Here is a 12,055-nt window from a genome sequence, read left to right on the forward strand (position 1 = left end):
ATTCTTTCCTCTGAAGGATGTATAAAAGTGAAGTTCCTTGCAAAACAAGAGCAGAGGAATATCCAGAAACAGTTTTCCTTAATAAAAAATTATGAGTCTGCATACCATATTTAAGTGGGAGCCCGGCTAGCTCAGTCGGTAGAGCATGAGACTCTTAATCTCAGGGTCGTGGGTTCGAGCCCCACGTTGGGCTTTTTGCTGGATGATAGCATTGGCTCTCATAATATGGTGATTAATCTTGCATTAGACATGCACTAACTCCTAAAAATTGTATCTCCCTTGGTTACTCATTCATGAGAAATGTATCTCCAAGATTAGGTAGGGCCTGAGTCTAGGTTAACATACAGTGATATCACTCCTATTCAAGTACTAAACATGCCAACCTGAAGTGTAAAACATCCCCTAGGTGTAGTTAAGGCATCAGTTAGGAGTGAACTGAACACTCATGTTATGGGCAATTAGACTTAAAATAAAGTGTGGACAGCAGTAACGTTACTTTTGAAATGTGATGCTGAGTGAGCACACATGGGAATTAGCTCAAATGGTAGAGCGCTTGCTTAGCATGCGAGAGGTAGCGGGATCGATGCCCGCATTCTCCATTCTAAAATTTGCATACATTTTACTTTTTAACTTGTAATTGCCATGGTTGTTGCAGAGTAAGAACAGAAAAGTCACAGATGGCTTTCAAATTTGGTGTCATTATAACAACTAAAGTGGTTTAATCAAAAGTGTTTAGGTATTCTATAGCACGTGAGAGGAATTTGATTTCTTTTGCAATCTCAAAATGAAAATTTCACACCTTCCATTTTCATTTCGTCTTATTTTACTTGACATTCTTTCCTCTGAAGGATGTATAAAAGTGAAGTTCCTTGCAAAACAAGAGCAGAGGAATATCCAGAAACAGTTTTCCTTAATAAAAATTATGAGTCTGCATACCATATTTAAGTGGGAGCCCGGCTAGCTCAGTCGGTAGAGCATGAGACTCTTAATCTCAGGGTCGTGGGTTCGAGCCCCACGTTGGGCTTTTTGCTGGATGATAGCATTGGCTCTCATAATATGGTGATTAATCTTGCATTAGACATGCACTAACTCCTAAAAATTGTATCTCCCTTGGTTACTCATTCATGAGAAATGTATCTCCAAGATTAGGTAGGGCCTGAGTCTAGGTTAACATACAGTGATATCACTCCTATTCAAGTACTAAACATGCCAACCTGAAGTGTAAAACATCCCCTAGGTGTAGTTAAGGCATCAGTTAGGAGTGAACTGAACACTCATGTTATGGGCAATTAGACTTAAAATAAAGTGTGGACAGCAGTAACGTTACTTTTGAAATGTGATGCTGAGTGAGCACACAGGGGAATTAGCTCAAATGGTAGAGCGCTCGCTTAGCATGCGAGAGGTAGCGGGATCGATACCCGCATTCTCCATTCTAAAATTTGCATACATTTTACTTTTTAACTTGTAATTGCCATGGTTGTTGCAGAGTAAGAACAGAAAAGTCACAGATGGCTTTCAAATTTGGTGTCATTATAACAACTAAAGTGGTTTAATCAAAAGTGTTTAGGTATTCTATAGCACGTGAGAGGAATTTGATTTCTTATGCAATCTCAAAATGAAAATTTCACACCTTCCATTTTCATTTCGTCTTATTTTACTTGACATTCTTTCCTCTGAAGGATGTATAAAAGTGAAGTTCCTTGCAAAACAAGAGCAGAGGAATATCCAGAAACAGTTTTCCTTAATAAAAAATGATGAGTCTGCATACCATATTTAAGTGGGAGCCCGGCTAGCTCAGTCGGTAGAGCATGAGACTCTTAATCTCAGGGTCGTGGGTTCGAGCCCCACGTTGGGCGAAAACGAGTATTTTTTGCTGGATGATTGCATTGGCTCTCATAATATGGTGATTAATCTTGCATTAGACATGCACTAACTCCTAAAAATTGTATCTCCCTTGGTTACTCATCCATGAGAAATGTATCTCCAAGATTAGGTAGGGCCTGAGTCTAGGTTAACATACAGTGATATCACTCCTATTCAAGTACTAAACATGCCAACCTGAAGTGTAAAACATCCCCTAGGTGTAGTTAAGGCATCAGTTAGGAGTGAACTGAACACTCATGTTATGGGCAATTAGACTTAAAATAAAGTGTGGACAGCAGTAACGTTACTTTTGAAATGTGATGCTGAGTGAGCACACAGGGGAATTAGCTCAAATGGTAGAGCGCTCGCTTAGCATACGAGAGGTAGCGGGATCGATGCCCGCATTCTCCATTCTAAAATTTGCATACATTTTACTTTTTAACTTGTAATTGCCATGGTTGTTGCAGAGTAAGAACAGAAAAGTCACAGATGGCTTTCAAATTTGGTGTCATTATAACAACTAAAGTGGTTTAATCAAAAGTGTTTAGGTATTCCATAGCACGTGAGAGGAATTTGATTTCTTATGCAATCTCAAAATGAAAATTTCATACCTTCCATTTTCATTTCGTCTTATTTTACTTGACATTCTTTCCTCTGAAGGATGTATAAAAGTGAAGTTCCTTGCAAAACAAGATCAGAGGAATATCCAGAAAAGGTTTTCCTTAATAAAAAATGATGAGTCTGCATACCATATTTAAGTGGGAGCCCGGCTAGCTCAGTCGGTAGAGTATGAGACTCTTAATCTCAGGGTCGTGGGTTCGAGCCCCACGTTGGGTGAAAACGAGTATTTTTTGCTGGATGATTGCATTGGCTCTCATAATATGGTGATTAATCTTGCATTAGACATGCACTAACTCCTAAAAATTGTATCTCCCTTGGTTACTCATTCATGAGAAATGTATCTCCAAGATTAGGTAGGGCCTGAGTCTAGGTTAACATACAGTGATATCACTCCTATTCAAGTACTAAACATGCCAACCTGAAGTGTAAAACATCCCCTAGGTGTAGTTAAGGCATCAGTTAGGAGTGAACTGAACACTCATGTTATGGGCAATTAGACTTAAAATAAAGTGTGGACAGCAGTAACGTTACTTTTGAAATGTGATGCTGAGTGAGCACACAGGGGAATTAGCTCAAATGGTAGAGCGCTCGCTTAGCATACGAGAGGTAGCGGGATCGATGCCCGCATTCTCCATTCTAAAATTTGCATACATTTTACTTTTTAACTTGTAATTGCCATGGTTGTTGCAGAGTAAGAACAGAAAAGTCACAGATGGCTTTCAAATTTGGTGTCATTATAACAACTAAGGTGGTTTAATCAAAAGTGTTTAGGTATTCTATAGCACGTGAGAGGAATTTGATTTCTTATGCAATCTCAAAATGAAAATTTCACACCTTCCATTTTCATTTCGTCTTATTTTACTTGACATTCTTTCCTCTGAAGGATGTATAAAAGTGAAGTTCCTTGCAAAACAAGAGCAGAGGAATATCCAGAAACGGTTTTCCTTAATAAAAAATGATGAGTCTGCATACCATATTTAAGTGGGAGCCCGGCTAGCTCAGTCGGTAGAGCATGAGACTCTTAATCTCAGGGTCGTGGGTTCGAGCCCCACGTTGTGCGAAAACGAGTATTTTTTGCTGGATGATTGCATTGGCTCTCATAATATGGTGATTAATCTTGCATTAGACATGCACTAACTCCTAAAAATTGTATCTCCCTTGGTTACTCATTCATGAGAAATGTATCTCCAAGATTAGGTAGGGCCTGAGTCTAGGTTAACATACAGTGATATCACTCCTATTCAAGTACTAAACATGCCAACCTGAAGTGTAAAACATCCCCTAGGTGTAGTTAAGGCATCAGTTAGGAGTGAACTGAACACTCATGTTATGGGCAATTAGACTTAAAATAAAGTGTGGACAGCAGTAACGTTACTTTTGAAATGTGATGCTGAGTGAGCACACAGGGGAATTAGCTCAAATGGTAGAGCGCTCGCTTAGCATACGAGAGGTAGCGGGATCGATGCCCGCATTCTCCATTCTAAAATTTGCATACATTTTACTTTTTAACTTGTAATTGCCATGGTTGTTGCAGAGTAAGAACAGAAAAGTCACAGATGGCTTTCAAATTTGGTGTCATTATAACAACTAAGGTGGTTTAATCAAAAGTGTTTAGGTATTCTATAGCACGTGAGAGGAATTTGATTTCTTATGCAATCTCAAAATGAAAATTTCACACCTTCCATTTTCATTTCGTCTTATTTTACTTGACATTCTTTCCTCTGAAGGATGTATAAAAGTGAAGTTCCTTGCAAAACAAGAGCAGAGGAATATCCAGAAACGGTTTTCCTTAATAAAAAATGATGAGTCTGCATACCATATTTAAGTGGGAGCCCGGCTAGCTCAGTCGGTAGAGCATGAGACTCTTAATCTCAGGGTCGTGGGTTCGAGCCCCACGTTGGGCGAAAACGAGTATTTTTTGCTGGATGATTGCATTGGCTCTCATAATATGGTGATTAATCTTGCATTAGACATGCACTAACTCCTAAAAATTGTATCTCCCTTGGTTACTCATTCATGAGAAATGTATCTCCAAGATTAGGTAGGGCCTGAGTCTAGGTTAACATACAGTGATATCACTCCTATTCAAGTACTAAACATGCCAACCTGAAGTGTAAAACATCCCCTAGGTGTAGTTAAGGCATCAGTTAGGAGTGAACTGAACACTCATGTTATGGGCAATTAGACTTAAAATAAAGTGTGGACAGCAGTAACGTTACTTTTGAAATGTGATGCTGAGTGAGCACACAGGGGAATTAGCTCAAATGGTAGAGCGCTCGCTTAGCATGCGAGAGGTAGCGGGATCGATGCCCGCATTCTCCATTCTAAAATTTGCATACATTTTACTTTTTAACTTGTAATTGCCATGGTTGTTGCAGAGTAAGAACAGAAAAGTCACAGATGGCTTTCAAATTTGGTGTCATTATAACAACTAAAGTGGTTTAATCAAAAGTGTTTAGGTATTCTATAGCACGTGAGAGGAATTTGATTTCTTATGCAATCTCAAAATGAAAATTTCACACCTTCCATTTTCATTTCGTCTTATTTTACTTGACATTCTTTCCTCTGAAGGATGTATAAAAGTGAAGTTCCTTGCAAAACAAGAGCAGAGGAATATCCAGAAACAGTTTTCCTTAATAAAAAATGATGAGTCTGCATACCATATTTAAGTGGGAGCCCGGCTAGCTCAGTCGGTAGAGCATGAGACTCTTAATCTCAGGGTCGTGGGTTTGAGCCCCACGTTGGGCGAAAACGAGTATTTTTTGCTGGATGATAGCATTGGCTCTCATAATATGGTGATTAATCTTGCATTAGACATGCACTAACTCCTAAAAATTGTATCTCCCTTGGTTACTCATTCATGAGAAATGTATCTCCAAGATTAGGTAGGGCCTGAGTCTAGGTTAACATACAGTGATATCACTCCTATTCAAGTACTAAACATGCCAACCTGAAGTGTAAAACATCCCCTAGGTGTAGTTAAGGCATCAGTTAGGAGTGAACTGAACACTCATGTTATGGGCAATTAGACTTAAAATAAAGTGTGGACAGCAGTAACGTTACTTTTGAAATGTGATGCTGAGTGAGCACACAGGGGAATTAGCTCAAATGGTAGAGCGCTCGCTTAGCATACGAGAGGTAGCGGGATCGATGCCCGCATTCTCCATTCTAAAATTTGCATACATTTTACTTTTTAACTTGTAATTGCCATGGTTGTTGCAGAGTAAGAACAGAAAAGTCACAGATGGCTTTCAAATTTGGTGTCATTATAACAACTAAAGTGGTTTAATCAAAAGTGTTTAGGTATTCTATAGCACGTGAGAGGAATTTGATTTCTTATGCAATCTCAAAATGAAAATTTCATACCTTCCATTTTCATTTCGTCTTATTTTACTTGACATTCTTTCCTCTGAAGGATGTATAAAAGTGAAGTTCCTTGCAAAACAAGAGCAGAGGAATATCCAGAAAAGGTTTTCCTTAATAAAAAATGATGAGTCTGCATACCATATTTAAGTGGGAGCCCGGCTAGCTCAGTCGGTAGAGCATGAGACTCTTAATCTCAGGGTCGTGGGTTCGAGCCCCACGTTGGGCGAAAACGAGTATTTTTTGCTGGATGATTGCATTGGCTCTCATAATATGGTGATTAATCTTGCATTAGACATGCACTAACTCCTAAAAATTGTATCTCCCTTGGTTACTCATTCATGAGAAATGTATCTCCAAGATTAGGTAGGGCCTGAGTCTAGGTTAACATACAGTGATATCACTCCTATTCAAGTACTAAACATGCCAACCTGAAGTGTAAAACATCCCCTAGGTGTAGTTAAGGCATCAGTTAGGAGTGAACTGAACACTCATGTTATGGGCAATTAGACTTAAAATAAAGTGTGGACAGCAGTAACGTTACTTTTGAAATGTGATGCTGAGTGAGCACACAGGGGAATTAGCTCAAATGGTAGAGCGCTCGCTTAGCATACGAGAGGTAGCGGGATCGATGCCCGCATTCTCCATTCTAAAATTTGCATACATTTTACTTTTTAACTTGTAATTGCCATGGTTGTTGCAGAGTAAGAACAGAAAAGTCACAGATGGCTTTCAAATTTGGTGTCATTATAACAACTAAAGTGGTTTAATCAAAAGTGTTTAGGTATTCCATAGCACGTGAGAGGAATTTGATTTCTTATGCAATCTCAAAATGAAAATTTCATACCTTCCATTTTCATTTCGTCTTATTTTACTTGACATTCTTTCCTCTGAAGGATGTATAAAAGTGAAGTTCCTTGCAAAACAAGATCAGAGGAATATCCAGAAAAGGTTTTCCTTAATAAAAAATGATGAGTCTGCATACCATATTTAAGTGGGAGCCCGGCTAGCTCAGTCGGTAGAGTATGAGACTCTTAATCTCAGGGTCGTGGGTTCGAGCCCCACGTTGGGTGAAAACGAGTATTTTTTGCTGGATGATTGCATTGGCTCTCATAATATGGTGATTAATCTTGCATTAGACATGCACTAACTCCTAAAAATTGTATCTCCCTTGGTTACTCATTCATGAGAAATGTATCTCCAAGATTAGGTAGGGCCTGAGTCTAGGTTAACATACAGTGATATCACTCCTATTCAAGTACTAAACATGCCAACCTGAAGTGTAAAACATCCCCTAGGTGTAGTTAAGGCATCAGTTAGGAGTGAACTGAACACTCATGTTATGGGCAATTAGACTTAAAATAAAGTGTGGACAGCAGTAACGTTACTTTTGAAATGTGATGCTGAGTGAGCACACAGGGGAATTAGCTCAAATGGTAGAGCGCTCGCTTAGCATACGAGAGGTAGCGGGATCGATGCCCGCATTCTCCATTCTAAAATTTGCATACATTTTACTTTTTAACTTGTAATTGCCATGGTTGTTGCAGAGTAAGAACAGAAAAGTCACAGATGGCTTTCAAATTTGGTGTCATTATAACAACTAAGGTGGTTTAATCAAAAGTGTTTAGGTATTCTATAGCACGTGAGAGGAATTTGATTTCTTATGCAATCTCAAAATGAAAATTTCACACCTTCCATTTTCATTTCGTCTTATTTTACTTGACATTCTTTCCTCTGAAGGATGTATAAAAGTGAAGTTCCTTGCAAAACAAGAGCAGAGGAATATCCAGAAACGGTTTTCCTTAATAAAAAATGATGAGTCTGCATACCATATTTAAGTGGGAGCCCGGCTAGCTCAGTCGGTAGAGCATGAGACTCTTAATCTCAGGGTCGTGGGTTCGAGCCCCACGTTGTGCGAAAACGAGTATTTTTTGCTGGATGATTGCATTGGCTCTCATAATATGGTGATTAATCTTGCATTAGACATGCACTAACTCCTAAAAATTGTATCTCCCTTGGTTACTCATTCATGAGAAATGTATCTCCAAGATTAGGTAGGGCCTGAGTCTAGGTTAACATACAGTGATATCACTCCTATTCAAGTACTAAACATGCCAACCTGAAGTGTAAAACATCCCCTAGGTGTAGTTAAGGCATCAGTTAGGAGTGAACTGAACACTCATGTTATGGGCAATTAGACTTAAAATAAAGTGTGGACAGCAGTAACGTTACTTTTGAAATGTGATGCTGAGTGAGCACACAGGGGAATTAGCTCAAATGGTAGAGCGCTCGCTTAGCATACGAGAGGTAGCGGGATCGATGCCCGCATTCTCCATTCTAAAATTTGCATATATTTTACTTTTTAACTTGTAATTGCCATGGTTGTTGCAGAGTAAGAACAGAAAAGTCACAGATGGCTTTCAAATTTGGTGTCATTATAACAACTAAGGTGGTTTAATCAAAAGTGTTTAGGTATTCTATAGCACGTGAGAGGAATTTGATTTCTTATGCAATCTCAAAATGAAAATTTCACACCTTCCATTTTCATTTCGTCTTATTTTACTTGACATTCTTTCCTCTGAAGGATGTATAAAAGTGAAGTTCCTTGCAAAACAAGAGCAGAGGAATATCCAGAAACGGTTTTCCTTAATAAAAAATGATGAGTCTGCATACCATATTTAAGTGGGAGCCCGGCTAGCTCAGTCGGTAGAGCATGAGACTCTTAATCTCAGGGTCGTGGGTTCGAGCCCCACGTTGGGCGAAAACGAGTATTTTTTGCTGGATGATTGCATTGGCTCTCATAATATGGTGATTAATCTTGCATTAGACATGCACTAACTCCTAAAAATTGTATCTCCCTTGGTTACTCATTCATGAGAAATGTATCTCCAAGATTAGGTAGGGCCTGAGTCTAGGTTAACATACAGTGATATCACTCCTATTCAAGTACTAAACATGCCAACCTGAAGTGTAAAACATCCCCTAGGTGTAGTTAAGGCATCAGTTAGGAGTGAACTGAACACTCATGTTATGGGCAATTAGACTTAAAATAAAGTGTGGACAGCAGTAACGTTACTTTTGAAATGTGATGCTGAGTGAGCACACAGGGGAATTAGCTCAAATGGTAGAGCGCTCGCTTAGCATGCGAGAGGTAGCGGGATCGATGCCCGCATTCTCCATTCTAAAATTTGCATACATTTTACTTTTTAACTTGTAATTGCCATGGTTGTTGCAGAGTAAGAACAGAAAAGTCACAGATGGCTTTCAAATTTGGTGTCATTATAACAACTAAAGTGGTTTAATCAAAAGTGTTTAGGTATTCTATAGCACGTGAGAGGAATTTGATTTCTTATGCAATCTCAAAATGAAAATTTCACACCTTCCATTTTCATTTCGTCTTATTTTACTTGACATTCTTTCCTCTGAAGGATGTATAAAAGTGAAGTTCCTTGCAAAACAAGAGCAGAGGAATATCCAGAATCAGTTTTCCTTAATAAAAAATGATGAGTCTGCATACCATATTTAAGTGGGAGCCCGGCTAGCTCAGTCGGTAGAGCATGAGACTCTTAATCTCAGGGTCGTGGGTTTGAGCCCCACGTTGGGCGAAAACGAGTATTTTTTGCTGGATGATAGCATTGGCTCTCATAATATGGTGATTAATCTTGCATTAGACATGCACTAACTCCTAAAAATTGTATCTCCCTTGGTTACTCATTCATGAGAAATGTATCTCCAAGATTAGGTAGGGCCTGAGTCTAGGTTAACATACAGTGATATCACTCCTATTCAAGTACTAAACATGCCAACCTGAAGTGTAAAACATCCCCTAGGTGTAGTTAAGGCATCAGTTAGGAGTGAACTGAACACTCATGTTATGGGCAATTAGACTTAAAATAAAGTGTGGACAGCAGTAACGTTACTTTTGAAATGTGATGCTGAGTGAGCACACAGGGGAATTAGCTCAAATGGTAGAGCGCTCGCTTAGCATACGAGAGGTAGCGGGATCGATGCCCGCATTCTCCATTCTAAAATTTGCATACATTTTACTTTTTAACTTGTAATTGCCATGGTTGTTGCAGAGTAAGAACAGAAAAGTCACAGATGGCTTTCAAATTTGGTGTCATTATAACAACTAAAGTGGTTTAATCAAAAGTGTTTAGGTATTCTATAGCACGTGAGAGGAATTTGATTTCTTATGCAATCTCAAAATGAAAATTTCATACCTTCCATTTTCATTTCGTCTTATTTTACTTGACATTCTTTCCTCTGAAGGATGTATAAAAGTGAAGTTCCTTGCAAAACAAGAGCAGAGGAATATCCAGAAAAGGTTTTCCTTAATAAAAAATGATGAGTCTGCATACCATATTTAAGTGGGAGCCCGGCTAGCTCAGTCGGTAGAGCATGAGACTCTTAATCTCAGGGTCGTGGGTTCGAGCCCCACGTTGGGCGAAAACGAGTATTTTTTGCTGGATGATTGCATTGGCTCTCATAATATGGTGATTAATCTTGCATTAGACATGCACTAACTCCTAAAAATTGTATCTCCCTTGGTTACTCATTCATGAGAAATGTATCTCCAAGATTAGGTAGGGCCTGAGTCTAGGTTAACATACAGTGATATCACTCCTATTCAAGTACTAAACATGCCAACCTGAAGTGTAAAACATCCCCTAGGTGTAGTTAAGGCATCAGTTAGGAGTGAACTGAACACTCATGTTATGGGCAATTAGACTTAAAATAAAGTGTGGACAGCAGTAACGTTACTTTTGAAATGTGATGCTGAGTGAGCACACAGGGGAATTAGCTCAAATGGTAGAGCGCTCGCTTAGCATACGAGAGGTAGCGGGATCGATGCCCGCATTCTCCATTCTAAAATTTGCATACATTTTACTTTTTAACTTGTAATTGCCATGGTTGTTGCAGAGTAAGAACAGAAAAGTCAGAGATGGCTTTCAAATTTGGTGTCATTATAACAACTAAAGTGGTTTAATCAAAAGTGTTTAGGTATTCTATAGCACGTGAGAGGAATTTGATTTCTTATGCAATCTCAAAATGAAAATTTCATACCTTCCATTTTCATTTCGTCTTATTTTACTTGACATTCTTTCCTCTGAAGGATGTATAAAAGTGAAGTTCCTTGCAAAACAAGAGCAGAGGAATATCCAGAAAAGGTTTTCCTTAATAAAAAATGATGAGTCTGCATACCATATTTAAGTGGGAGCCCGGCTAGCTCAGTCGGTAGAGCATGAGACTCTTAATCTCAGGGTCGTGGGTTCGAGCCCCACGTTGGGTGAAAACGAGTATTTTTTGCTGGATGATTGCATTGGCTCTCATAATATGGTGATTAATCTTGCATTAGACATGCACTAACTCCTAAAAATTGTATCTCCCTTGGTTACTCATTCATGAGAAATGTATCTCCAAGATTAGGTAGGGCCTGAGTCTAGGTTAACATACAGTGATATCACTCCTATTCAAGTACTAAACATGCCAACCTGAAGTGTAAAACATCCCCTAGGTGTAGTTAAGGCATCAGTTAGGAGTGAACTGAACACTCATGTTATGGGCAATTAGACTTAAAATAAAGTGTGGACAGCAGTAACGTTACTTTTGAAATGTGATGCTGAGTGAGCACACAGGAGAATTAGCTCAAATGGTAGAGCGCTCGCTTAGCATACGAGAGGTAGCGGGATCGATGCCCGCATTCTCCATTCTAAAATTTGCATACATTTTACTTTTTAACTTGTAATTGCCATGGTTGTTGCAGAGTAAGAACAGAAAAGTCACAGATGGCTTTCAAATTTGGTGTCATTATAACAACTAAAGTGGTTTAATCAAAAGTGTTTAGGTATTCTATAGCACGTGAGAGGAATTTGATTTCTTATGCAATCTCAAAATGAAAATTTCACACCTTCCATTTTCATTTCGTCTTATTTTACTTGACATTCTTTCCTCTGAAGGATGTATAAAAGTGAAGTTCCTTGCAAAACAAGAGCAGAGGAATATCCAGAAACGGTTTTCCTTAATAAAAAATGATGAGTCTGCATACCATATTTAAGTGGGAGCCCGGCTAGCTCAGTCGGTAGAGCATGAGACTCTTAATCTCAGGGTCGTGGGTTAGAGCCCCACGTTGGGCGAAAACGAGTATATTTTGCTGGATGATTGCATTGGCTCTCATAATATGGTGATTAATCTTGCATTAGACATG

At 38.9% G+C, this 12,055-nt stretch overlaps 8 non-coding genes across 8 annotated transcripts; all 8 read left to right on the plus strand.

Moving 5' to 3' along the window:
* The first annotated feature begins 1,357 nt into the window (after positions 1–1,357).
* TRNAA-AGC (transfer RNA alanine (anticodon AGC)) lies at positions 1,358–1,430 on the plus strand. The gene has a single exon. It is a non-coding gene; the product is annotated as a tRNA-Ala (tRNA).
* Positions 1,431–1,783: 353 nt separating this feature from the next.
* TRNAK-CUU (transfer RNA lysine (anticodon CUU)) lies at positions 1,784–1,856 on the plus strand. Its single transcript has one exon. It is a non-coding gene; the product is annotated as a tRNA-Lys (tRNA).
* A 2,459-nt stretch (positions 1,857–4,315) lies between these two features.
* TRNAK-CUU (transfer RNA lysine (anticodon CUU)) lies at positions 4,316–4,388 on the plus strand. Its single transcript has one exon. It is a non-coding gene; the product is annotated as a tRNA-Lys (tRNA).
* A 345-nt stretch (positions 4,389–4,733) lies between these two features.
* On the plus strand, positions 4,734–4,806 carry TRNAA-AGC (transfer RNA alanine (anticodon AGC)). The gene has a single exon. It is a non-coding gene; the product is annotated as a tRNA-Ala (tRNA).
* A 1,197-nt stretch (positions 4,807–6,003) lies between these two features.
* Positions 6,004–6,076, plus strand: TRNAK-CUU (transfer RNA lysine (anticodon CUU)). The gene has a single exon. It is a non-coding gene; the product is annotated as a tRNA-Lys (tRNA).
* A 2,459-nt stretch (positions 6,077–8,535) lies between these two features.
* On the plus strand, positions 8,536–8,608 carry TRNAK-CUU (transfer RNA lysine (anticodon CUU)). The gene has a single exon. It is a non-coding gene; the product is annotated as a tRNA-Lys (tRNA).
* Positions 8,609–8,953: 345 nt separating this feature from the next.
* On the plus strand, positions 8,954–9,026 carry TRNAA-AGC (transfer RNA alanine (anticodon AGC)). Its single transcript has one exon. It is a non-coding gene; the product is annotated as a tRNA-Ala (tRNA).
* A 1,197-nt stretch (positions 9,027–10,223) lies between these two features.
* TRNAK-CUU (transfer RNA lysine (anticodon CUU)) lies at positions 10,224–10,296 on the plus strand. Its single transcript has one exon. It is a non-coding gene; the product is annotated as a tRNA-Lys (tRNA).
* Positions 10,297–12,055: the final 1,759 nt, after the last annotated feature.

Source organism: Triturus cristatus, chromosome 4_1, assembly GCF_964204655.1.
Source record: "Triturus cristatus chromosome 4_1, aTriCri1.1, whole genome shotgun sequence".
Taxonomy (NCBI): domain Eukaryota; kingdom Metazoa; phylum Chordata; class Amphibia; order Caudata; family Salamandridae; genus Triturus; species Triturus cristatus.